Source organism: Castor canadensis, chromosome 1 (genome assembly GCF_047511655.1).
Source record: "Castor canadensis chromosome 1, mCasCan1.hap1v2, whole genome shotgun sequence".
NCBI lineage: Eukaryota > Metazoa > Chordata > Mammalia > Rodentia > Castoridae > Castor > Castor canadensis.
Window position 1 is genome coordinate 113866032 of NC_133386.1, and position 26716 is coordinate 113892747.

At 42.1% G+C, this 26716-nt stretch overlaps 1 long non-coding RNA gene and 1 pseudogene across 2 annotated transcripts in view; both read right to left on the bottom strand.

The window, feature by feature from the left end:
* Window positions 1-26716, bottom strand: part of LOC109679001 (deuterosome assembly protein 1-like) — a 569124-nt pseudogene that overhangs the window by 311543 nt on the left and 230865 nt on the right.
* LOC141414841 (uncharacterized) overlaps window positions 19747-26716 on the bottom strand; it is a 137673-nt gene continuing 130703 nt past the window's right edge. For both annotated transcript variants that reach the window (XR_012439820.1, XR_012439870.1), the window contains exon 3: window positions 19747-21232. This is a non-coding gene — a long non-coding RNA (uncharacterized lncRNA). The remainder of the gene's footprint in view (window positions 21233-26716) is intronic.

The window sequence follows — 26716 nt, forward strand, 5'->3', positions numbered from 1 at the left end:
TGTGGAATTTGGGGTGGGGAGAGGACATGAAAGTAAAAAAAGAGGACTATTAGGGATGTGGAAGGGGAAATGAGGGAAAGAATATAAGAAAGGATAACAGATAAAGGGATATAAGAAATGGCCCAATGTATGCACATATGAATAAATAAAAAAATAATTAAAAATGAATAGTTAAGCCAGGTGGGGTTGCACATATCTTTAGTCCCAGCACTAGCGAGCCTGAGGTAGGAGGATGGAAAAAAAAATTAGCTAGCATTTGTTGCCCTTAATGCAGAGAAACTAAAGCAGATACCTTAAAAGCAACTGAGGCCAATAGGAAAAGGGGACCAGGAACTAGAGAAAAGGTGACATCAAAAAGAATTAACCTAGAAGGTACCACACACACACAGGAAATCAATGTGAGTCAATGCCCTGTATAGCTATCCTTATCTCAACTAGCAAAAACCCTTGTTCCTTCCTATTATTGCTTATACTCTCTCTACAACAAAATTAGAAATAAGGGCAAAATAGTTTCTGCTGAGTATTGAGGGGGTGAGAGGGAGAGGGAGGGGGCGGAGTGGGTGGTAAGGGAGGGGGTGGGGGCAGGGGGGAGAAATGACCCAAGCCTTGTATGCACATATGAATAATAAAAGAAAAAAAAAAGAAAAGAAAAGATAATGGGGTGAATATGGTCAAAGTACCTAATATGTGTGTACTGAAATGTCATAATGAAACACTGTGTACATTTAATATATGCTAATAAAAATTAAATATTGTGTATATACACATATACAATTAAACACTTTTCAGTCTTAAAAAGGAAGGAAATTCTGTTGTCATAATATGCATAAACCTGCATATTATTGTATAAAAAAGTAATTATAATTAACAACATCGTATTCTTTAAAATCACTAAGAGCTGATTTCAAGTGTTCTAACCACACTAAAGTGAATATGTGAGGTAAGGTATATATTAATTAGCTTGTTTTAGCCATTTTACAATGTACACATATTTTGACATTGTGGACTATTGAAGCTTAGTATAGAGTGATTGCCTAGCATGTAGAAGGCCTTGGGTTTGATCTCTAGCACTGCAAACAAACAAAAACATCATTATATTATACACATTAGATACAATTTTTATTTGTCAATTTAACTTAACTAAGCGTGGTGGCACATGCCTGTCATCCCAGCTATGGGATAGACTGAGATTGGGAAGAGCAGTGTTTGAGGCCAACCTGGGAAAAAAAGTTCATGAGACCCTCATTTTAATGGAGAAACTGGACATGGTGGCACATACCTGCCATTCCAACTGTGGTGACAGAGGATCACAGTCCAAGCTGGTCCCTATCTACAAAATAACCAGACCAAAAAGGGTTGAAAGCATGGCTCAAGTGGTAGCATGCCTGACTAGCAAGTGTGAAGTCCTGAGTTCAAATCCCATTACCAGCCCCAAAACTAACTAGCAAAAATGGTACATGTGTGAGGTGATGGACAATGTTAGTTAAAGTGATGGCAGTAATCACAATATTTAATGTGTTATCAATACCTCATAGCTACGGTTTGGATGTGCCCCAGAAATTCAAATGTTGGAAATTTAATCCTCAAAATCACATGCTAATGATACTTAGAGATGGGCCTTTGGGAAGTAATTTGGATTCTATGAGGCCAGGAACGTGGGACCTGATGATAGCTAGTGGCTTGCAAGTCTCACCATGTGATCTCCACCATGCTCTGGTGCAGCAGGAAGGTCCTTTATGGAAGCTGGCACCATGTTCCTGGTTTCCCAGCTTCCAGAACTGCAAGCCAAATTGACCTCTATTCCTTTGCCAGTCTGTGGTATTCAGTATGCCAACAGAAAGTGGTCTAAAACCAAAAGTATGCCATACATCTAAATATTTACAATTTTATTTGTCAATTATACTTCAGTAAAGCTGGGGGGACCAGCTTTGGATTCAAGTGTGTCCAAATAAATGTTCAAAACCAAGTTTTCAGAGATAACTTCATGTGCATATTTTCTTCTTTGTGTATAGTTGAAGCTGCTAAGGAGATAGAGTCTGCCTCAAAGCTCCAGACAGATTCCAGGATATTTCATCTGGATGAGCCACCTGCCATCAGAAAGAGACATGGGCTGCAGCCAGGCACCCCAAGGGCACAGTTAACAGAAAAATGAAGTACTAAATCTAATTCAAAAGGTCTTCCATACTTCACCCAGAGTTTTACAGAGCTCTGAAGCCCAAACTGCCTGTGGAAATCACTTTCTGTGACCCAAATATGACCATCACAGGTGTGTGTCGCAGATAAAATTCAGGCAGTCCATAACAGAATGAGCAGAGACTGAGTGGCATAATCTCTCTCTTAGCTTTTAAGACACACACAACCATAAAATGAATATGATATCCAGAAACAAACTTGCCAGAAGACGGAATTATCTGCAAGGAGAAAGATCTATAAGTTGTTTGACAAGCAGATATTTTATATTGTCTTGGTTTTTAGAATCACTGCCTAGGCAGGCCCCAGATCTCATCCCAGTTTTCATCATGTCAGAAGCAGGTGCAGGGAGACTGAGGGGAACTCAGTGAGTGTCTAGTGCAGCCAGGGAAGCCCATAGTGGAAAATATAAGGGAAGGTGAGAATCAGGATGTGACATGTAGAAGGTAATCAGGAGGACTTAAACTCTCAAAAGGTGGCTCAAGGACCCAATCTCAGTGAGCACTGAAGACTCATCTGAGATGCTCAGCCTGGAAGAGATGCAGATCTGACCTCCCCTGCAGTAGCAAAGCCTTCCCAAAGAAATGCCAGTGGCAGAGGAACCACGGGGGTTGTTTACCTCTTTCCTTCTTCCCTTTAGATATAAAAATAGCATACCATTTTTTAAGTGTCAAAAGATGGAAATGAAGCCATCCATCCATAATTTCAAAAGCCTAACCTAGTGGCCACTATAGATCTTTGCATGAACTTTCTAGGCTTGCTTATTTACCCTGGAGCTAAGGTATGCAATGTGTTTTTGCAGCTTGTCATTTCTTTTAACTGTTTGACTCTTTTCTATTTTTCAGTTAGTTCTAAACTGAGGTTAGAGATGAGGGATGCTATGTATTTATCAACTCACCTTCTTTCCTTGCTAATGCACTTTTTGATATGGAGGTACCATAAAACCAAAGATGTCTATAAAGGAGGCTATTTTCTCAGGGGAGAAAGTGGTCCTGCAACAACATTTGCTTGAGCAAGAACTTAACATCTATTTTGGTCAGTTAAGATTTTGTTTGTTACCACAGCATAATTTAACCTATCCTGACTAATTCTAGCAGATTCCATTCATGACTGGGCTTCTCTCCCTTAGAACACACATTGGTATTCAAAGGCATATTTTAACCATGCTCCCCTGATCTTCATTCTCCAATTAAACAAATCCCTTGACTCTTTGTTCCTTGAGCCTTTAGATACCACAATTTTAATCACAGATACCTCCAAGAGTAGAATTGGAGAGGAGAAGTTTCCTGTGTGACTGAGGGCAGAGGCATCTTTAATTGTGTGGTGAAATTACCCGTCTAGTGAATGTTCTGGGCTGAGTCACATATGAAATTTACAAGATTGGTCACAAGAGCTTAATGAGATGAGGTCAAGATTATCATTCTAAGGCCAGAAAAAAGGAAGAAATCAAAACAGCAGAGACCAAGGCCAAGTAAGACAGGAGACAGGCTCAATTTGGCAACACAAACAGATCCCATGAACTCTCTGATTATTTTTCATTGGCAGCTCAATCTTCTCAGGTTAACTCTGCCCTGGAAGTGTCATGTAGGTCTTCAGATGCCAATGTCTCATGAGTCAATCCTCATACAGTGTAGGTCAGGGACCATATCTTTATTCAAAACTTTCCAACTTCTTTTTCTCCATATTATGTCATGTGTAAGGATACATTTTCCTGCCACCCTGAGATTAATGCTACTTCTGGCTAGAAGTAACAAGCCTGCAATTTCCAGCTATCCTAGACTCTGCCTGTTGGGTTAAGGGAATCAATATCCTGTACACTTGTAAATGAGGAGCTCAGGTCCAGTGGTCTCTTCATCACCCCCTCTTTGTCAGACCATAGGTGATCAGACCATATGGGAGCTATACATAGGTTTAATAGAGCAACAAGCTGAGTGTGGGTCCTCCATCATTTTATTCTGGATCCTTTGGATGTTCTTCACAAATCTTGTTATTCTTTATATACCTATGTGTAGAGCCTATGTGGCTTTGGGGGATTCAATGAGAACAGGATAAATATGGCCCCTATCTTCTCAGAGCTGGCTGTTCATCAGGAAAGTCTAACAGCAATTAGCTGGCAATTAAAGAGAGCATGATTAGTTTTATGAGAGGGATTGCACAGGAATGCTATGGAATTACCTGAGCTTACTTAGGAGCTTGGGAGATGTGTTCAGGGAAGACTTTTGTTAGCTTTAGTTCCCTTCTGAACCTTCCCTTAATAGATATCTGTGTTTAACTGTGGGCAGCTATGGGATGGCACATAGTGTATATTTTACATGATTATAAAGTCTGCAAACATTTCCCAAGAATGTGTTGGACATTTGTCCTTGCATTACCTCTTGTAACCCTCATAGTGGTCCTTAGAGGCAGGGTTTCAGATTGTCTTATTTTTTTCACAGACTCTGAGAGGTCCCATAGCTAGTATGTAAAGGTTTCTGTGCCACATTGAACTGTATGTTTCTTCTCCCCCACCCCACATACTTTTTCTTTGTTCTGCTCCTGGAAACACACCCATCCAAATCCTGAGGGCTTAGGCCCTGTTGCCTTGAAGTCGTCTACACAGAAGCAGCAAAAAAGACAGTTGCAAAGACATTTACCCAAGATGTTTAGTACTCCAGAGAAGTATTTGCTGCACATTTTGGCAGTGGTGGGACTGCCTTCCCTGATCCCCTTGTCAGAGGTGGCACATGTCAGTCTACCTAGGACTTCTTTTCTGCAAGGTGACAGTGTCCCATGGAACAGAACAGTGACTCTTCAGTCCTCACACTATTTCAGCCTGAGGGCCAGGCAACAACTGAGGCAAATGAAAATTCCCAGTACACATCCTTGCCCTGACCTACTATGAAAAATGTTCAACTCTTTCTTATCTGTAACTAAAGAAACCGATGTGACTCTCTTGATGAGTCTGACTGAGTTGCTCCTTCTTCTATGTTTAAAAACTGAGGTATCTGTTCAAGTCCTTTCCTTAAGCTAGTGTGAGGCAGTGGTTCCCAACACAGAGTTGAGGGTCCAGGAGCTCAGTCGAGCACCTATGTGTGGGCCACAGACAGTTTTATTGTTTATAAAACCATCCACGTTTACCAGTGGATAAGATCCAAGACCACTGGTGGATGGATACCTGTAACTATAGATAGTGCCAAACACTATACAGTTTTCCTATGCATATACATCTATTATAAAGCTTAAATTGTAAGCTTTATTGTTGGCTATTGCCAACAATAACTAATAATATATATTATATTATTATATAATATACAATATATATAATATTATATATTATAATTATTATGTAATCGCTCTAATAATAGAGCGATTATATAATAATTTTGTAATGAAAGTTATTTGAATGTGTTCTCTCTTGTTCTTCAAATATCTTATTGTGTTTTCACATTTTCGCTTAAAGGAAAATTTTATGGATTCTATTTGGCACATCGTCATTACCAGCATCACCACTCTTGGGCTTTCAGGCCATTATTAAGTAAAATAAGGGTTACTGGACTACAAATTTCATCACGGCAACAGTTATCTGACACCGATAACTAACGGAGTAGGTGAGGAGGCAGTGCAGACAGTGTGGATACACTGCACAAAGATGATTCCCATCCTAAACGGGACAGACCTTGTTGGCCCCAGATGTCATCATACTACCCAGAGTGGCACACAATTAAAAATATATGAATTACTTCTGAAACTTTTTCCTTAATAGTTTCAGAACATTGTTGACCCCAGGTAACTAAAACTGTGCAAAGTGAAACTTCAGATAAGGGAGGGCTACCATATGTGGAAAGGACTGTGTTTCCCACAAGGCATATCTTCACTTACTATTCTTTCCCATCTCACCTTTGCTCCCATTGTTTCCCATTGTTTCCTTTGACACCTTTCTGCTTGCTAACAACCTGGCTAACATCACTACATTTTCCAAACCTCTTCTGCACTTCCCTCATGAGGCCTTTCCTGCCTGAATTCCTCTGGAATGTAAAATTGTCCCTCCAACTCACACACACACTTATTACAATACCTGTCATACTCTGCACCCCATATCTGGTGTTCCACAGGTGTGGGATGGACAATCAGCAAATACTTGTCCAGTCAGCTCATTCATTTGGTGCTATGATAAAAGCCAGGAAGCTTTGATTTTATTCTCAACCTTGTTATTGATAAATATCTGAGCTTGGCTGAGTCATTCACAGTTCTGAGTCCCATTTTTTTGTCCTCTAAAATGTAGAAGTTAGAATTGATAAGATCTAAGGTAACTGCTCTAAATTTATATACGGAAGGCTAAGTGGAAAGAACATGTGATGGACTTTAGATGAGTCAGTTTGGCTGGTTTATAGTCCCACTTATTCATTCAAATACTAATCTAGGAGCTGTTGGGAAGGTACTTTTTTATTGTTTTATTATTCATATGTGCATAAAATGCTTAGGTCATTTCTTCCCCCTGCCCCCACCACCTCCCTTACCACCCACTCCCCCTCACCCCTTCAATACCCAGCAGAAACTATTTTGCCCTAATCTCTAATTTTGTTGGAGAGAGTATAAGCAATAATAGGAAGGAACAGTGTTTTTCCTGGTTGAGATAATGATAGCTATACAGGGAGTTGGCGCACATTAATTTCCTGTGCATGTGTGTTACCTTCTAGGTTAATTCTTTCTGATCTAACCTTTTCTCTAGTTCCTGGTCCCCCATTCCTACTGGCCTCAGTTGCTTTTAAAGTATCTGCTTTAGTTTCTCTGCATTAAGGGCAACAAATGCCTTCTAATTTTTTAGGTGTCTGACCTATTCTCACCCCTTCCTTGTGTGCTCTTGCTTTTATCATGTGCTCAAAGTCCAATCCCCTTGTTGTGTTTGCCCTTGATCTAATGTCCACATATGAGGGAGAACATATGATTATTGGTCTTTTGGGCTAGGCTAACCTCACTCAGAATGATGTTCTCCAATTCCATCCATTTACTAGCGAATGATAATATTTCGTTCTTCATGGCTGCATAAAATTCCATTGTGTATAGATACCACATTTTCTTTATCCATTCATCAGTGGTGGGGCATCTTGGCTGTTTGCATAACTTGGTTATTGTGAATAGTGCCACAATAAACATGGGTGTGCAGGTGCCTCCTGGAGTAACCTGTGTCACAGTCTTTTGGGTATATCCCCAAGAGTGGTATTGCTGGATCAAATGGTAGATCAATGTTTAGCTTTTTAAGTAGCCTCCCAATTTTTTTCCAGAGTGGTTGTACTAGTTTACTTTCCCACCAACAGTGTAAGAGGGTTCCTTTTTCCCCGCATCCTCACCAACACCTGTTGGTGGTGGTGTTGCTAATGATGGCTATTCTAACAGGGGTTAGGTGGAATCTTAGTGTGGTTTTAATTTGCATTTCCTTTATTGCTAGAGATGGTGAGCATTTTTTCATGTGTTTTTCGGCCATCTGAATTTCTTCTTTTGAGAAAGTTGTTTAGTGCACTTGCCCATTTCTTTATTGGTTCATTAGTTTTGGGAGAATTTAGTTTTTTAAGTTCTCTATATATTCTGGCTATCAGTCCTTTGTCTGATGTGTAGCTGGCAAATATTTTCTCCCACTCTGTGGGTGTTCTCTTCAGTTTAGAGACCACTTCTTTTGATGAGCAGAAGCTTTTTAGTTTTATGAGGTCCCATTTATCTATGCTATCTCTTAGTTGCTGTGCTTCTGGGGTTCCATTGAGAAAGTTCTTACTTATACCTACTAACTCCAGAGTATTTCCTACTCTTTCCTGCATCAACTTTAGAGTTTGTGGTCTGATATTAAGATCCTTGATCCATTTTGAGTTAATCTTGGTATAGGGTGATATACATGGATCTAGTTTCAGTTTGTTGCAGACTGCTAACCAGTTTTCCCAGCAGTTAATGTTGAAGAGGCTGCTATTTCTTCATCATATATTTTTAGCTCCATTGTCAAAGACAAGTTGCTTATAGTTGTGTGGCTTCATATCTGGGTCCTCTATTCTGTTGCACTGGTCTTCATGTGTGTTTTTGTGCCAGTACCATGCTGTTTTTGTTGTTATTGCTTTGTAATATACTTTGAAGTCGGGTATCATGATACCTCTAGCATTTTTCAGGATCAACATCCCTCATTTTTTTGGCCAGAGAACAAGGGACTTGATGGGTTACGGCATGTTGCTAATTGCTGGTGGGTCTGTATTTCTTCCTGGGACACTTCTGCTCTTCATCATCTCTGTTTTGACAGTACTGGGGTTTGAACTCAGAGCCTTGCGCTTTCTAGGCATATATGTGCTATACCACTTGAGCCATGTCTCCAACCCTTCTTACTTTTGGTTTTTTTTGAGATAAAAACTCTTAGAGTTCTACCCAGGATGGCTGGGGTCACAATATACTTACCGTGTAGCTGGAATGACAGGCAGCACTACCATGCCTACCTTTTATTGGTTGAGATGGGGTCTTGTGAACTTTTTACTCATGTTGGCCTTGAACCATGATCTTCCCAATATCCCTCTACTGAGTAGCTAGGATTATAGATGGAGCCACTGAGCCTGCCTAGCACCTCTCTTACCTATTTCATTTTTCCTTCAGTGTAGAAAAGAAGTATACAAATTTTGTATCAAGAAAATTCTCAGGCTCTTTCTCTTGACTACAAGTAAAGAAATTGTAATTAAAGAAGAAAAATAAAGGAAGGAAGGGAAAAGACAGAGAATCACAGCTAGAAGACAAACAAGGAAAACAAAAGGAGAAAAGAAAGGAAGAAAGGAAATTATTTCTAAGTGTTTGAATGATGTAGAAGAGAATAATTCTATCTCTATATATGCATGGGTAATTCTGTATGTGCATATATACATATACACAAATATACATAACACACATGCAACATGCATAGATCTATCTATATGCATAGTGTGTGTGGGTGTGTGTGCACACATTAGTATATTTCACTGTTGTTTGCTGAGATGCCTTTAAACAAAACTACACATATAGGAAAGTGCATATAGTATACAAATGATCTTGATCTCTAATCACAGCCTCCACCGAAAGGAACCAGGACCAGGGCTTCTTGGAGGAATGCCTGATTCTAGAAGTTGAGCAGTTAAGACCAAGAAGAGTCTGAAACATCTTGTTGGGGCAGGAAGCATGAAAGTGTCTGCTATGGTTAGAATGAGTGTTCCCCATAGGTCAATGTATTAAAGACTTGGTCCCCAGAGAGGTACTTGTTGTCCCGCCAGAGGCCCGAGGATGTGAGACCTCTCAGTCATAGACTAGAACCACCAGAACTATGAGCCTAAATAAGTTAATTTGTCAGGTGCTTTGTTATAGTGATGGAAATCTATTAACTCACTGTCCAAAGAATGACAAAAACATGCCAAAAAGACAGAGAAGTCAGCTGGGAGGGAATTTCACTGGTCAGATTTAGGAATAATTTGAGCATAAAACATAGCAACAAAAATGATAACAATACTTGTAATCCATTAAATAAAAACAAGAATTCATGAGCCCATTCTTGTATTAATTTTCAAAACAGAGAAATGAGGAAGGGAAAGCAGCTTTTCTTGGCAATGGAATGCCAATCAACAAATGGAGAAAGAATGGTAGAGTTAAAAGTTCTTAATGGAGGCTCAAACTGGTAGGTAATATTTTAATGAGGACCAAGATATCTGCGTATCCTTAAAGTATCCCAAATAAGTTATTAATTACAAAGAAAGAAACAGTGGCAAAGCACAGTGGATACTAACATAAACATTATTGGTATTGGGACCACCAATACTAAATACTTCCGGGTATAATGCAGAGAAGGATAAGACTATACGTCATTAGTCCTCCCAAAGCTACCTGGATTGAATCATGTGGAAACATGAGACACACCCAAATCAAGGGCCAGTATATGGAGTAATTTACCTGTAGTCTTCAGAATCTTTAAGGTCATAAAAGATAAAGACAGTGGAAAGGTACCAGATTAAATGAGAATAAAAAGATATGACAAGTAAATAAAATACATGTTCATGGGTTGATCCTGAACTGAGGGAAATAAAATAAAAGATGTTGTTGGGACAATGAAAACATTTTAATATGGACTATGGATGAGTGTCCTAGTCTTACTGCCATACAAAAGACTATAGATTAGGTGATTTAAATAACAGATACTTGATTTCTGACAGTGCTAGAGGTGAGCTTAGAGTGCCAGAAGAATTAATTTCTGAAGATAGCTCTTTCCTTGGGTTGTATACAGCCATGTCCTGCTGTGTGCTCACATGACCTTTTCGTTGTATGGAGAGAGAAAGAGAGGAGAGGGAGAGAGAGAGAAAGAGAGAAGGAAAGGAAGGTGGGGAGAGAGAGAGAGAGAGAGAGAGAGAGAGAGAGAGAGAGAGAGAGAGAGTTACATGGACAACGGGAGGCCAATATGTGTTTCTGGAATGTCCAGGCTGCCAGGGGTTACACAATGAAGAGAGAGTGGTGGATGCAGCATTGGAGCAGGCTCTGGGGGCTCAGAGAGAAGCCCAGATCCAGCAACCTTAGTAATTGGCATCAGAATGGTGAGCTGTTACTTCTGTGGGCACTTGATGTTTAGTAAAGAATGATATGAAATGGGCAGTGCATTTTACAATGATAACGTGGTAATATGCTTCTACCAGATGATGCTTACATTGTGCCATTTTTATTTTAATGTAAAATTTTCTGCTATTTTTTTCATTTTTGATACTCTTTTTACTAGGTGTGGATATCAAAGCAAAATCTTTATCAAAAAATTAAGCCAATCATTGAGATTGTGGTCTTTTTATTAATAATATGTTTGATTGCTAAATCATTATTATATATGCATTTATGAGATGTGACATGATGTTTTAATACACACACATACATATTCTGGGGCAAGATTAAATCAGACTGGCATATGCATCAACTGAATTGCCTGTCATTTCTTATGGTGAGACATTTGAAATTTACTCTTAGCTATTCTGAAATATACATTATTACTAACTATAGTCATCCTGATGTTCAGATGTCAAACCCCATTGAACTTTTGTATCTAAAGCCTTATAGACTATCCTTCTTCCTTTTTTTGTGGAGTCCTCTCTCCTAGACCTTGTACCAAGGTTCGTGTGCATGTAAGTATCCTGGTCCCCCATCCCCGTGGCCTAGTGTGCGGGCTGCCATGTGTGCGCAGGGAGTGGACAGTACCACTCTCTGTTCTTTCTGAGCCCCAAGAGTAGGGTGTAATTATTCAGTGTGCCAGCTTATTTGCAAACCTGCTATGGAAAAAAGGTTCCTTTAGTACATAAACTAGTTTTTCCTCAGAGAGACAGACCATTTTCCTTCTTGAAAATGTGCCAGAAACTTCCAAGCAATTTAAAATGTGCTAAAGGCTGGATGTAGTTAGCAAATTGATCTAGAGTCCTCCCTTGCAGAACCTTGCACCTTAGCTCCCTGGCATTTCCATGTGGCTGCTTCTCCAGGCCCTCATTCCCAGGTACAAGCTGTTGTATATTACTACATCTGTGCACTTCTTCCTGACAGCTCACTGGAGTCTTCCCTACATTTTCAGGGATGTGGATAAAAAGTTTTTCTTAAGAGCATTGTAAGGAAGCTGGCAGGGTATGGTTACATACACAGACATCTCTCAGCACCTGATGAGTATTGCAATGTTTCAGGTCCTCCCAGCCCCACTGTAGATACCAAAATTCACGGATGCTCAAGCCCCTTAAATAAAATGGTGCAGTATTTGTATATAATCTGTGCACATCATTTTACACACTTTAAATCATCTCTAATTTGCTTGTAATACCTAATATAATATGAATACTATGTAAATAAGTCATATTGTTTAGGAAATAATGACATGAAAAAATCTGTGTATGTTCAGTACAGATATAACTCAAATCCATTAATGAGAAACTTATGCATACAGGTGAATAGGGAGGGCCAACTAGAAAGGGTACATTCTATTATATCTGGATGCCTGTGGTCACAGCAAGCCAAAACCAGATAAGGACATAAGGAAAGCTTTCATGTTAAGAAGGCTATATACAAACTATTCCCTAAAGATCTGAAGGGATCCAGGGAAAAGTTTGGGATATTTCCTTTTCCTCTTTTATTGAAAACAAAATCTACTGTATCTAGATTTTTGGGAAAGAGAGCAGATTAGGAGGTTTGGGTCCAGATGCATGAATATTGTAACTGTTAATCCCAAAGCACAATAAATATACTGCTATTGGTATACGAATAAAGTAGGGACTATCCAAATACAGCTAAATATAAACTATAATCTAGTTTCCCTTTTTTATTACAGCCATTATCCACTAGACAGAGACAAGAAACAAGGTAACATTTAAACAAGAGGGCTAGCTTCCTGCCTTAGCCATCTATTCATGATGTAATAATGAGTTGAGTTTTCCAAATTAAGATAGAATAACTGAAGTGGGCCACTATTTTCTTCCCTTATTTATTTTTTATTCCACAATTTTATAATGCTGGAAATTTTTTTGGAGTGAGCATTCAACTTAGAGAATACGGTATTGCATATTGAATTATAAAATCCCCCTGTTGTGAGGCATTGCTAAGAATTCTTTTCGATCTGTGATGTGAAATCTCAGGAATATGACAAGTTTGACAAGACGAGTTGTGGTGACCTTACCTCATGTGGACACACAGCCAAGTACACCAAGAGGTTCTCAAGAGCTGATAAGGCAGATGAGGAGTGACTCTCTGGAGACAAATGCTGATCTGCTATAACCTAGGCAGAAAAAATAAATCTGGGACATTTAAGGCATTGTTTAATAAGTGAAATAATGTGATTTCAAGGATGACGGAGGACAGGCAGACACTTGGGTTCTTTTAATTTCTCCAAAATCCATGTAATGAAGATTATAAATTATTATATTATACATAAAAATCAGATGCATTTTTAAAAATTGTATTGGGGAAGGAGAATGGAAGAAAATAAAATGGGTCAAAAGGTGTATTTATTAACTGTTTATTGGCCAACTCTTTCTTGTGAGCCACTGACATCCACTTTAATATACAGACAAAGAAAATCCTTAAAGAGAATGTTCCATGAGATCTTTGCAATATTTCTCACTCAGGGACTAATTCCTATGAAAGGAAGTTTGTTTTAGTATAAAATAACCTATAAAATAATGAGCCATAAAATGTACATTGTTATCAGGCACATGTGCACAGATAGTTTGAACTGTTTCCTAGGGGAAAAACAGAATCCCAGTGGTATTGGTGGTGGTGGGGGGTGGATAGAGAGGCACAGTTTGATTGCAGTCAAGACTATGAAAAGTTGTTGGATCCCAGATTTGTGTGAAAGTGAGCCTGCATAAGGCTCAGCTATTCCTCATGAGTCAAAGCCTGTGATCTGAAAAGAGAAAACAGCCAAGGTAGAAGGAATTGAGACCAGCAGCGCTTCATAAACACTCTGTCCAGAAAGAAGCCCATTCTTCTACTTGCTCAATCATAACCTTAAAAGCATAGTTCAGTTAGGTACAAGCTTGTTTCCAAGTTGAGAACAAGTTCTATGATTGTGAACAGAGGGAGAGAGACATTGACGTTCAGTATCTGAAAACACATTGTGGTTATTTGTGTGGAGAGAAGAACTCTCTGCATATGGAAACAGAGAGGTTGTAAGAAAAACAATGTAGTGGTGTGCAGTGTAAAGAGCAGAGAGGAGGGTAGGGAGTTCACAGAGGTGAGAAACAAGGAGGGAAAAGCTCTGTTTCTTCCTTGATCCTGTCTTCTCTCTACCTACTCCTCCATGATTGCTGCAGGTTCATAGATGCAGTAATTTGTGACCATCTGTTCATTCAATTTGAATTCCGTGGTCTCTAGGGGAAATTCTGTGAGGCACGATGGGTATAAAATGAGTTCCAGAAGCATTAGTAGCAGCAGAGGTGGGGAGAGGGCCTCTTACCTGAGGTGCTGCTTTGAAAATGTCCTCTCACACTCCTGGCTTTCCTAATTAAATGCCATCACCCTGCAGATGGTAAAAGGATGTATATATGTTGCAGAATTCTCTAAGCAAGGAAGCTTTCTTTCAGGGAGTTCAGTAAGAATGATAGTCTGAAAACAATATAAGGTCCCAGTGGAAGCTCTAAAATAATCCAAAGTAAAAATCACCTGAAAATTATTTAACAGTCACTATAAATATTTTAGTTATGCTAAAAATAAGAATCATACAGAGGAAAGATGTTTTTAAGTATTTTAAAAGGAAGACAAATTTTCTAGTTCAACTCTAAACTCCAATCCTTCCCCATAATCAATGCATTGAGAACAATCCAGAAATGGATCATTCCTAATGATTTTCAGGAAAGAAAAATAACAACCCATACTATAGTTATATAATTTACCATCTAGATTGGAACATTTAAAAACAAAATGAATTATATTAAAACATAATCATAACCTAGGATTACTCTAAACATACTACACAACTAGAGGGACAGTACCCTGCCTATATCTCCATGCTACACAAGTGTACAATTCATGCTGGAAGTGTTCCTGAAACTCGTTCTCCTGATTAGTGGAGAGGTCATCATGGAGTTGGCAACTCATATCTTTCCACATCTCATTTCTCATCATCTAAATACGTCCCTACATTTTCAGATCACACGGTCTAGACCCTGGTAAGCTAAGTGACTTTCTCACAGTCTCACATCTATCTACATACTGTATATCTCTGGTCTCCCAGAACTATCCTTCTTATAATTCCTGGGTCCTCAGGAATGTTTCCTATGGCCTCCCTGAGGCGAATGACACCGCAGTAACACCCCAGACATACAGTTTAAAGGGTGTGATTTTGTTTCTCTAGCATTCAGAGCTTATAAATTATACTAATTTTCTAGACCTCGAGACAAGGACTATCATATTCAGAGTGGCATTCAATTGTAAAGTTACAGGATTTCTTTCTTAATAATACAGTATAAACTGAATATGCCTTTCAATATACCCATGTAGAAATTTTTGAGCAAGCCCAAATTAAGAAATTGTTGTCAACTCACAACCGTTTCTGGATGATGACTTCTTTTTCTACTTCTTGAATGGAATTTAATTTTGTTAGTATGCACAGGGAAAGAGAAAGTTCTAACATTTAAGTCTCTTGATACTGCTAAACTTCCTTCCCTTAGAAGCCAATTTTACATATGAAGTCTGGAGGCCAGAGGGGCAAACTAGCAGTAAAGGCACAAGGAGCAATGCTTAACCTGAGTTAGAATAGAAATACAAAGCTCCTAAGATTTGGTCCAAACTTTGGTCTATTCAGATATTCATTTTCTATTTGTGTCCCTTTTATTTTTTTCTCTGTGCTCATTAGTCTGGCCAGGAAGTCACGTGCTTCATATATTTTGATGCTGTTAGGTGGAGTATAAAATTTCATGGCATTTCTATTTCAATTGCATATGAGTACAATTATTACTAAGCAAATGTACTTGTCCTGTTTCGTCATTTTTGCCCGGAATTAGGCATCACCCCAGTACTCTCTTTTGGTTATGTTGGCTATTGGCTAGTTACATTTTCATTTGTCTTCATTTTTTTTGAGGTTCTTTTTTTTGTTTGGGTTCACCAGATAGGGTCCTTCCATAGTAAGCCCTTCTTATACTCAGATTCAATATATATGATTATGACCAAACAGTAAATTAAAAAAGCAATTAACACTAAAAATGAGGCAAGGTGCTGCTATGTCCAGGGACTTCCGGCATTTCCTAGAGAGTGTGAGAGAGGGCCCAGGCTTTGGTGAGACAGCAGGGCGGTCAGTGGTGCATATCCTGTCTGTGCTGAGCCTCAGGCCCTTGCAGGTGTCCCCAGGGCTTTGATCACCAGTGGGGCCACCATGGACCTGTGGAATCTGAAGTTGGAGATCAACGTTGACGCGCCTGCTCCTCGCTCCTCCGGAACGCGCGAGCGTGAGGCTCTCGCGGGCGCGCGCGTGGATTTGGAACCCGTAACTGTCACATCATGGAATGTTACTAGTCTCCTAGGACAAGTTCCCTGGAAACCAAAACTGGTAGAGCGACTGTCCGCGACACTGCTCCAGGAGAACTACCTTGCTGAACTGCTGATATGGACAGATACAAGGGTAAGCCGGGGCCCTGATGCTCCCCACCCAGGACAGACCGGCCACCGCCCGCCCAGCCACCGCCCGCCCGCCCCTCGCACCCCTCCCTGGTCCACCTCCTCCAGCCCAACCACCCCTCACTCCCCGCCCCTCTTCTAGCCCACAGGAGACCTTGCTTCTGCCCTTTTGGGGATTTCATGCCAGGGTTCCTGGAAGCACCAGGAAGACGGTACCGGCTCAAGCAGGGTATGTTCACCCCTTGCGGGATCAGTCACCCCCAAGGGGCCAGGCTCTCTGCGGGAATCTGCAGGATGGTCTGCAACCCAGCGACCAAGCAGATGTGCCCCAGCAGTAACAACCAGAGGCCACCTCCAGTGCCACGTCAGATGGTCTGCTGGACACTGGCCTCCAGGGAAAGAAATGCCCAGGAGCCAAGTGTGAAGGAGGCCACAGTGAGTGCCCTGAAAGGCTCGAATAAAGGGATAGTGCAGAAAGAAGGAGCAGGGCAGATGACCAACTCCACGCTGGCCTCCCCAGCAAGAAATGCCCAGCAGCCAGGTGCAAAGGACGCCACTCTCAAAGAGACAATGCAAAGTAGGGTGGAGGAAGAGTCCCAAATACTTAGAGATGGCAAGAAAAGCAAGAGAAAGTGCCATGAGAGTAGTGGGAGCAGCCCGTCAACATCTGAACCCCTCCTGGCCGATGGCTCTTCTGCTAGTCTTGTACAGAAACCTGTACCCCTGAAGAGAAGTCTCGCTTCTGAGACCTCTGATGACTCCTTAAATAAGCGGGCACGCACGTGTTCTAGGTGCTCCCCGCCAAGCAAGTTCACGTGTGGCATCCCAGTGCCCAAGCGCAATGCAATCACGAGTTCCTACAGCTCCACTGGAGGCATCTCCCAGCCGTGGAAGAGGAGGGGGCACACCTCACCCCTCTTCTCTGGACCAGCTTCCAGAGAGGACAGCAAAGAACAAAGAGAAGAGGTGCTGGGGCATGGCTCTAGTACTACTGCTCCCACTCCTCAGGTGATGGACAAGGAGTCCCATGGACAAAGGGCTACAGATGACACCACAAGGAAGGAGAAAAAGTCCTCCATGTCACTACCCACACCCGGCAGCTCTGGGAGCAGGAAACGCAAACGGCGCGGGGACCCACTGACCTGCCCTTTACCTCCCTTGCTTGCCTATCCTCTCACTCCTGAAGTCCATAGAGAGAAGAAGGCCAGATTCGAGTGGTTTAGTAAGGCTCTGGAGGACAAGACTGTTGTGGCCTCTAACTGTGTCACTAAGGAACCTTGCCTCACTTTCACCCTGCCTGCAGTAGGGCCAGCTTCCTTCCCATCCTCGCTCCCCACGCCTGCACAAGGCCCAGGTGCTACCCCGCTGCTGGCCAGTCTGAAGACCGTGGAGATCCCTGACGGCACACCATCCTTACCAGGATCTGCCGATGTAGTTAGCACTACCACCCCTGCACCAGGCCCAGGTGCTAGCCCATTGCTGGCCAGCCCAAAGACCATGCTGAACCCTGACTGTGCACTGTCCTTACCAGGACCTGCTGATGTAGTTAGCACTGGAACTCCTGCACCTGCCAAGCCACCTGGCCACACATTGACCCTGACCGCCGAAAGGCCAGCTTCCTGTCCAGCCTCCGTCCCCACCTCAGGCCTAAGCACTATCCCACTGGTTGGGCACTTGAAAAAGGTGAAGAATCTACAGGCCCCACCATCCTTTCCAGTGGTGGTTGGTGTGGTTACTACTGTAGCTCCCGCACCTCCGAAGACAACTGGCCTTCCAGCTGTCCTTAGTTCTTCACATTCAGTGACCTTTGCAGGAACATCTTCAGCAGCTTCTGTGGGGAGGGCACCTACTTACTCCCCAGTTGTACCTATGGATACATCATCCCCTCCACCCCTTCAACCTGCAGTTTCAGTCAATCTACAAGGCCCCCCCATATTTCCAACAGCTTCTGTGGGGCAGGCACCTACTTCCTCCTCGGTTGTACCTATGGATACATCATCCCCTCCACCCCTTCAACCTGCAGTTTCAGTCAATCTACAAGGCCCCCCCATATTTCCAACAGCTTCTGTGGGGCAGGCACCTACTTCCTCCTCGGTTGTACCTATGGATACATCACCCGCTCCACCCCTTCAACCTGCAGTTTCAGTCAATCTACAAGGCCCCCCCATATTTCCAACAGCTTCTGTGGGGCAGGCACCTACTTCCTCCTCGGTTGTACCTATGGATACATCACCCGCTCCACCCCTTCAACCTGCAGTTTCATCCAAACTACAAGGTGTCCTCTGGCCTGCCCCCACTCAAAACCCAAAGGCCCTTGGCAGCATGCCTACCAACCATTCCTCCCCTACTGGCCCTGGCCTGACCTCTGCCATTTCCATGAAAAGCCAGGGAAACAACCCCTCTCTTTCCACACATGTGGGCACATTCCCAGCCTCTTCTCACCACACCATCCCCTCCAGGACCAAAACTACTGTCCCGCCCATCAAGCCCCAAAGTGGCCTCATTATACCCCGTAATTTCCTACACATGCCAGCCCACTGTTTAATGCAGACAAGTGCTTTAGTTACCGGTCCCCCCATGATCACTAGTGCAGCCGCACTCACCACCACTGGTCCAGCCAGTCTACCTTCCTCAAAGCCTATGAGTGGTTTGGGGGTAAAGAGCGTGGCCAGCACCACCTCCACCACCACCTCCACCACCACCACCACCACCACCACCCCTTCCTCCAACACCCATCCCGTTCCCCCACCCTACATAGGACCCAAATCGCAGCCCACCAATGGAGGCTCAAAGAAGCAGAAGAAGAGGGTCAAGATGTCAGCCCTTATTCAAGCATTTGCTGCTCTTTCAATGGCCGATTCTGTGCCACTCCAGGCACACAAGCAGCAGAGTCGATAGAAACTGGACAAATCCATGAGGTCTTTGGTGGCTAAATTTTCTAAACTTTCCTGTGTTTGAGAGGCACCGCCTCAGTTGTGCATTGTTATTATGGATACATTATTAGTATAGATATATTTCCATTTGCTTAAAAATAAAGATACATTTCTGTATTTTAAAATAAGCAGAGTAAATACATTAATTTCATGTGTTCATGGGGCATCAGACACAGATATCTGGAAACTTTGCAAGTATTCTCAACCCCAGTGCCCTTTTTTAAATAGGTCAGGATTCTAAGGCTGAGAAGAACGAAACAAACTCAGGGAGATCTCTGACAGAGATAAATTGAAACCATGAAGCTCCTACATTTTGGTCCAAACTTTGAGTCTCCATCTGAGCTAAAGCTTACTGTGTCGTACTGTTTATTTGGTTAGTTGGTGGAGTTAATGCCAAAATTTTAATTCCTGGAAGGACTTTGCCTGAGATGTTGCATTTTTTTACCTAAGTCATTGGCTTGTATTTTAGTATTAATAGTCTGCATGAAAAAACTCTATAAATCTTGCTTTTGGAACAAAGTTCTATAAGGAAGATGACACATCTGTGTCATCATAGGTGATATCATAGGTTATTGAGAGAGTTTCCTAACAGCTTTGGCTGAAGACAGTTATTCAGCCTGGGTTTCCCCATTTCCTCTTTTTGCAGCAATGTTGCAAGGAGAGGAAGCCACCAAGTGGATCTGGTTTAGAACCATTCTCCATCTCTCTCTGTCCAGCATCTGTACTGCTCTGGGGTGATTCAAATAGCCCTTTGTCAAAGCTAACTGCTTGGTTTTCTTCTGAGAAACACCCTTTTGCCTAATGTGGGTTTTAAAACTTCCTCATCAAAAGGTGGAAGTGTGTGTCACTCATTGGCCTGCACTGGTAGCCGGAATATTACCAGTTCCTCCAAATGAAGGCAGATGTTTGCAGAAATGAGTCAACAGCAAGAAAGTTTTTAAGATCACATAAAATTTTATTAATACAAGATTGTTATTTTTTAATCGAAAGCCCACAGCCTGTCTTTAAGGCTTCAGCAAGGGTCTTCTGAGCACTTGAATATTTCTCGCACGTGTTTTCACCTCTAGGTTCTCATATGTATTCACTTAAAGTTGTAGCGGCCCAATAAAACTTGTGCCGTTCTTTCGCTTGAAGGTTATTAGATTGTGGAAACAACTTGGAGTGTAAGGCTGAATTTTAGTCAAAGGTATATTTGCATGGTCCCATTTTTGTAAGTATCAAAGTATTTTCCAGACATGGAGGCTGACCTCTTACAGTGGCTTTGTTCAAGTTGGATTAGCCAGACAAGACTGCTGCATTTGAAGTCGCTGCTTGTGATTTTTACCTTGGATTCCCCTTGTCTCTGGATAATTTCCATGAATCACTGCAGAACCATGAAAAATTGAATATTTGGGGATTTGTGTGTATGTGTATACTGCTATTGTTGCTGGATTTTGCTTTACTTTGTCAGCTATAGTTAAGAAAAAGCTACATGCTTATGTTTATGTTTATTCACTCGACACTCTTGTTGGCTTTGGGGAATTTCTTTAGCTGAGCCTTGTACTCCTCACCAAACACACACACAGACACACACACACACACACACACACACATGCCCACTGGGTGACAAGTGTCTGCTACAGGAGATACAGTCTTGACCTGTCACAACTCCTTGAACTTGACACATTCAGGTTATTCATCCCACAATCAGTGTAATTAAGGAGTTCCCTGTGATGTGTGGCAGGGCCTAGTGTTTAGGATTGTATCTGTATATAAGCTCCACTGTGAGCACTGTAATTGCCAAAATGTGCATGAGTGGCTCTGACCTCCTTGGTTACATGAAGGAAGGGCAGGGGCGAGAGGGGGAATGCTCTGCAAAGATCTGATTCCCATGGAAGCTTTGCTTGTTTTGTTGCTGGACCACTGCCGGGCAAATGCTGCTCACTTCTTTTAAGAAATCCCAGCTGCAGAAGGAGTTGCTGAACCCAGTAGGGAGTGTTGCCAAGACATTCTGTTGGAGCACTGCTGTGGCAATGAGCAGACATTCTCTGAAAAAGGAAAATAAAAGCTCATGGAAACATTTAAGATAAAAGGAGACTTATCTATGACCATGTCTACATAAACACAGTTTGGGATTTGGGGACCAAGTTCACACTATTATTAATACTGTCGAGGCTCTTTTGTTCTAGGAGGCTTTAGGAAATTTTTCTCTTGGCTTAGATGATATCAGGTCTCCACTGGTGAATATGAAGTATTTGTTTTTTACATGAATTTTCTTTTTTTTTGTGCTGGGTTGAACTGAAGGCTGTGGCTCATGCTAGGTAAGCACTCTGCTACTGAGCTGCATCTCCAGCACTGTATAAATTATTCTAAAAAGTCACAAGTATAAAAATGTAAACTTCTGCTGGATTCAGTGACATATACTATAATCTCAGAACTCAGGAGACTGAGGCAGGAGAATCACCAGGTTCCAAGCCAACGTGAGCTAAATGGTGAGTTCAAGGCCATCCAAGCCTACATAACAAGACATTTCCTCAAAAATGTAACCTACAGTTAATAATATGGTTAGAGAAAGTAAATTTGGATATGATAGCTGTGGGCAGAAGGCACAGGTTGCTCAGCTGCTTTTGCTCCATTCCTTGATGGTCTTTGCATCCATGAGACAATTCCTCCACATCCTTTGTTTTCAGTTCACTATGACTTCATCATTAATCTCAGTCCATGAGTAACATGTAGTAATGGGGAGGAAAAACCACATGGATGAATGAATCACTACTATTGCTTGAAGCTGCAGGTGTGACTTGGGGTGATGACACACATAAAGATGAGGGTGAAACCTTCCTCCATAGACCAAGTTACAGTCAGGAGGAAGTTTTTGGTCAGTCACTGCTTGGGGGCTTTTAGATAATCAAATCACATCCTCTTTCCCCCATCCTCAGTTTGGAACCTATTGAAATATGAGATACAAGTGAAACAAAGGGAGAGCAAAATATTACTACCGTTACTGATAAAAACTGCATCAAGGAATACAATTTAATTTGTGCTCAAATGGGCATCTAATATCTTCTCTACTATCCATAGTGAATCAAATCTCCCACTCAAAAATATAGAAATTCCACTTGCAGGGGACATCTCACATAATTGAGAGAAGAATGCAATGCTCCTCTGTACAGAAAACTATCTCTGCAAGATATCACAGCCCACAGGACCTTCCCACAGGTTCACGTCACATTGAACTCATCCTTCTATAAGGAAGTATGGGAAAGGAATGAGGAGAGAAGCCAGATGGTAGCAGAAAGCCTTCCATAGAAATGTGAGAGAAGAGAAGGCAAAAGTTTCTTGACATCTATTAGCAGCACAAAGAAAGTCTGAACTAGCTTCACCGTGTGCCATACTTGCAAAAATGTGCAGTAGTGACTGTGACTCGGACATCTTTGGTCACATGAAGGAGGGCAGGGGAGAGAGGAGGAAGCACTGTGAGCATCTGGTTCCCATGGGAGTTCTGCTGCTTTTGCTTCAGGGGCACTGTATGGCAAAGGCTTTGTAGTTGATGAAGCGAGAGAACAGTCAGTACCTGAAGAGTTCAAGGAGTGAAGTAGACAATGAGCCCAGGAAGTAAGGGGACTGAAAATAGCGGAGAGCAAGATGAAGGATAGAGACCAGTGATTAAGGCCAATTTTTCTAGCTCAGCTGGACAGGTAAGAGGCTGAACAGCCCATCTGACAGGTTTAGAGGGCTAAGAATACAAAAACTACACTTCATGTTTTGAGAAAGGGAAAATACTGGTGGGCCTTGGTTTCCTAGGGTTTGGGATTCCTGAAGAGCAAGGGGAAAGTGTAAATGAAAAGTAAAAATATTCTCAGAGAAATGGAAGCTCATTTTAGAATCTTCTTAATTTCCATAGTTAAATTGAGGACATCCCATATTGCAGATACCCATCAGTGTTTAGTAGAAATGAACACAATTACTTCCTAATGAAAATGGTACCAAAGAAATAAAGAATATCAGAGAAATGATAGGTAGTGAACAAATATTTATCCCAACTCTAAATGGCAAAAATAGGAGTGTGAACATGTTCAAGCTTGCTCAATTGCTTCTGTCTGACTCGGGCAGAGGTTGCTGAGAGGAAGAAGCCAGGGCCTGTGCTCCTCACACAACCGAGGTGGCCATTTACCAAACACCCTACATCTGGGCATCATTTCTGTCAGGTGAATATCCACTGACAGTAGCAGACAGGAAGGTGAGGAACGATGAGGGATTAGATGCCAAGAGCTGCAGCTGGAATGACAAGCCATGGTGACAGACAGCAACCTGTCCCCTGTGAGCAGGCTTTAAGGAATCAAGATGGACTATAGGGTCCTTTTCCTTCTATTTTATGATAAAATTCCATAGCCCTTATCTTGGAGATTCATTTCCCAAAGATAAATAGGCTGGTCAAGCAGAAGCTTCAACAAGAATGTAGGAGAGAGCTGCCAGCAAGGAAAAAAGGGTAAGAAGTCTCATACCACATGCTTGTACAACGGGCTCCAGGCATAAGGACCAAGAGCTTGTTTTAAGTGAAAGAGAAAGGAGATATAGCAGAGCTGGCAGGAAACTCCCTGGAAAATATAATCCTATATCCAGTTCCCTACTTTCCTGTCAAGGTATCTCACTGCTTCCAGGTCGCATTTCCTTGAAAAAAAATGTTATAAAGGAAAAAGGAAACGGGAGTAAATCTGGATGGTCAGAAAGGGAGCAAGGGAAAGAACTCTGGGTTAGGGGCAAGAGCGATGCAAGCTGGCCTTGGCCGGGAAGGAGCTTGACTTGCTGGAGGGACCTAAGGAAGCTGGTGTGACTAGTGCAAAGTCAGCACAGGAGATATGGCAAAGTGAAATTGAAGAGATAGAGCTCTGTGTACATGGTACCCAACTACTACCCCAAGGTTGTTCCACGATTCCATTGCTGCCCTCTGTGTAAACCATTAGATCTTGCTTCAGGCCAAAACTGCTCAACTCTGGGGAGGGGAGAGTCTTACATACCACACGGCTACCCCAGGAATTCAATGAATAATTCTTCCAACCAGCAAACAGTTTTGAAGATGGAACCCAAGGCTGAATAAGCTCTCAGAGACCTTAGCTCAGGGAGGATGCTCAGTGCCAAGTACCAAGGCTATTCCCACCGTGCACCTTCACCCACCTCCACTGCTGTAAATAGACCCACTAGGAGCACAACAGAGGCTCAGCTACTCCATTACACTAGTTAAGAACCAAGCTGCAAGCTATAGACTAGCTAACACCAGGGAAATAAACTATTGCTGTGCCAAGACTAATCAAGCAATAGGGTAGAACAGGAGAAAACAACTGTTGAACTAGAGAGCCCAGTTGTGGCCCTGATGGTGGCACCTTGAGGGAAGCTGTGGGTTCAGGGGCCAAATCAAAGATGTATCTCCATAGTGTAGCCGTGCAAGCAGCTATCCTCTCATGACACAGACTGGTGGCCCAAAGACATGCTTTTTAACCAGGAAACTAACCTTAGACAATAGATGCAAATAAGGCAACAGATACAAAAGTAAGCTCCGAGTCAAAGTAATTGCTGAGCCAATGTTCATATAAGGGCCACACTGTAAACCTCCCTTTGAGGCATAAAACTCCAAGCTAGTAAAGGAAGTCAGGTCTCCATTAAAAACATAATAAAATAAAATAAAAATCTTAAAAAGGACAAACATACTCCAAAATCTAACAGCACAGAGAGCTATTTGCAGCTGGAAGTAGGTCTCTGTATTTTTTTTCAAATAGTAGGCTCCCTTTTGCTATCTGTGGGTGCAATTTCGAGTCCTTTTTCCAAAAGAAACATTTGGCTTCTACAGGGAACCTTAGAGATCCCCTGTGACTGAGTATGGAAGAAGGGAAAGGGACCCGAATTTCACCAACCCCCGTCCCCGCTGTGGTGAGGCTGAGGCCTGGCCCCTAAAGATCAATTTCCTTTAGGTGGTACTTGGCTCCGAAGTATTTGTTTCAGAAATTGCCCAGATGACTCATCAATAGTAGCTTTCAGGGGCTCTTCCCCATGGGCCTTGTCTCTCTTACATCTTATTTCCTGTTGGAATGGATAAGCAGGTACTGTTTAATGCCTCTGACTGAACAGAAAACCAGGAGCTGAGTGAGGCTGGGGAGGCCAGGTGGGGTGGATCAGTAGAACAGCAGCAGGTGAGCAGGAAGGCATTAAAGCATCCCAGCCAGGCAGTGCACTTCACTGCTTCCTATGAACACAGGGTGGTATGAATTCAAATGAAAGTGCCTTATACCCAGTAGACAGTCACACATGGTAGCTTTGGGTCAGTTCAGCTGGGATTTGAGCCTGAATGTTTTACCACCACATTTCCTATCACATACTATGTTAGGCAGTAAGAAGATGATAATAGATAAAAGACACCATGACTTTGAAAGGGCAGGCACAGAACAGGTAATTTCCATGCAGCACATCAAGGATTCTTATAAAGGTAGATGTGGGATAACATGGTACCCATTATTTTTCAGGGCACTGTGGTCAATGGGGTGGATGGAAGGATTGGTTAATTTTCTGTTTCTCTCTCAAGGTGGACCACCAAGCCAGAACACTGTTTTAGTCAGTGGTATGTCCATTAGGGACACTGAGGGAGAGGGTAGCAGGGGAACTAAGGAAACATTTAAGTAAGGAAGGAGTTAGTCAAATGCAGAACAATGGTAAGGACAATTCAGTCAGAGGAAACTGCACGAATAAAGGGATAGCCAATGGAAAGCTATGCGTTTATGGAATTAGAGGCAGGTTGTTGACACAGTGCAGTATGAAGACAAGCACTAGGGGTGCGGTGAGAGGAGAGGACAGGGTAAGGACATGGGAACCTCGAACAGTGAACACTCATGTGTGGAAGGCCACAGAGGGCAGCTACATGGGATGATGAAACAGGATCTGAAATCTCTGCCCCAATCCAAAAATATGCTTCCCTACCAAACTGCCTAAGCACTCACAATTTTTCACTATCAAGCCCACATTCGTCAAAAACACCTGTCAAGGCCCGGTGCTGGTGGCTCATGCCTGTAATCCTAGCTACTCAGGAGACAGAGACCAAAGGGATGGTTGATACCCATCACAAAAAAGGGCTAGTGGAGCAGCTCAAGGTGAAGGTCCTGAGTTCAAGCCCTAGTACCACAGGGAAGGGGAAACAAAAAATTAAAAAAAACCCTGTCACATCTTCCTCTCCAACTAGCTTATCAGATATAATAGCTAGATGAATTTTCACAAACCAATGAGGTAGGGACTTTTACCATCCCATCTTACACATGAGAACAAAGCACAAATAGGTTGAGTAACTTGCCAAAAGTCACATAGCAAACAAGTACTAAAGTCAGGATTCAAACCTTGTCAGTCACCTGGGTTTGGGTCTGTTCTCTAAACCATTGAATTATCTCAAATCCATCTTCCAGTTTGCTGTTTCTCTCCTCAGCTGAGTTCATCCTGTGTACTCACAGGATGAATTTTTCATTTCCCTAACTCTGTTTTCCAATTCTAGATTC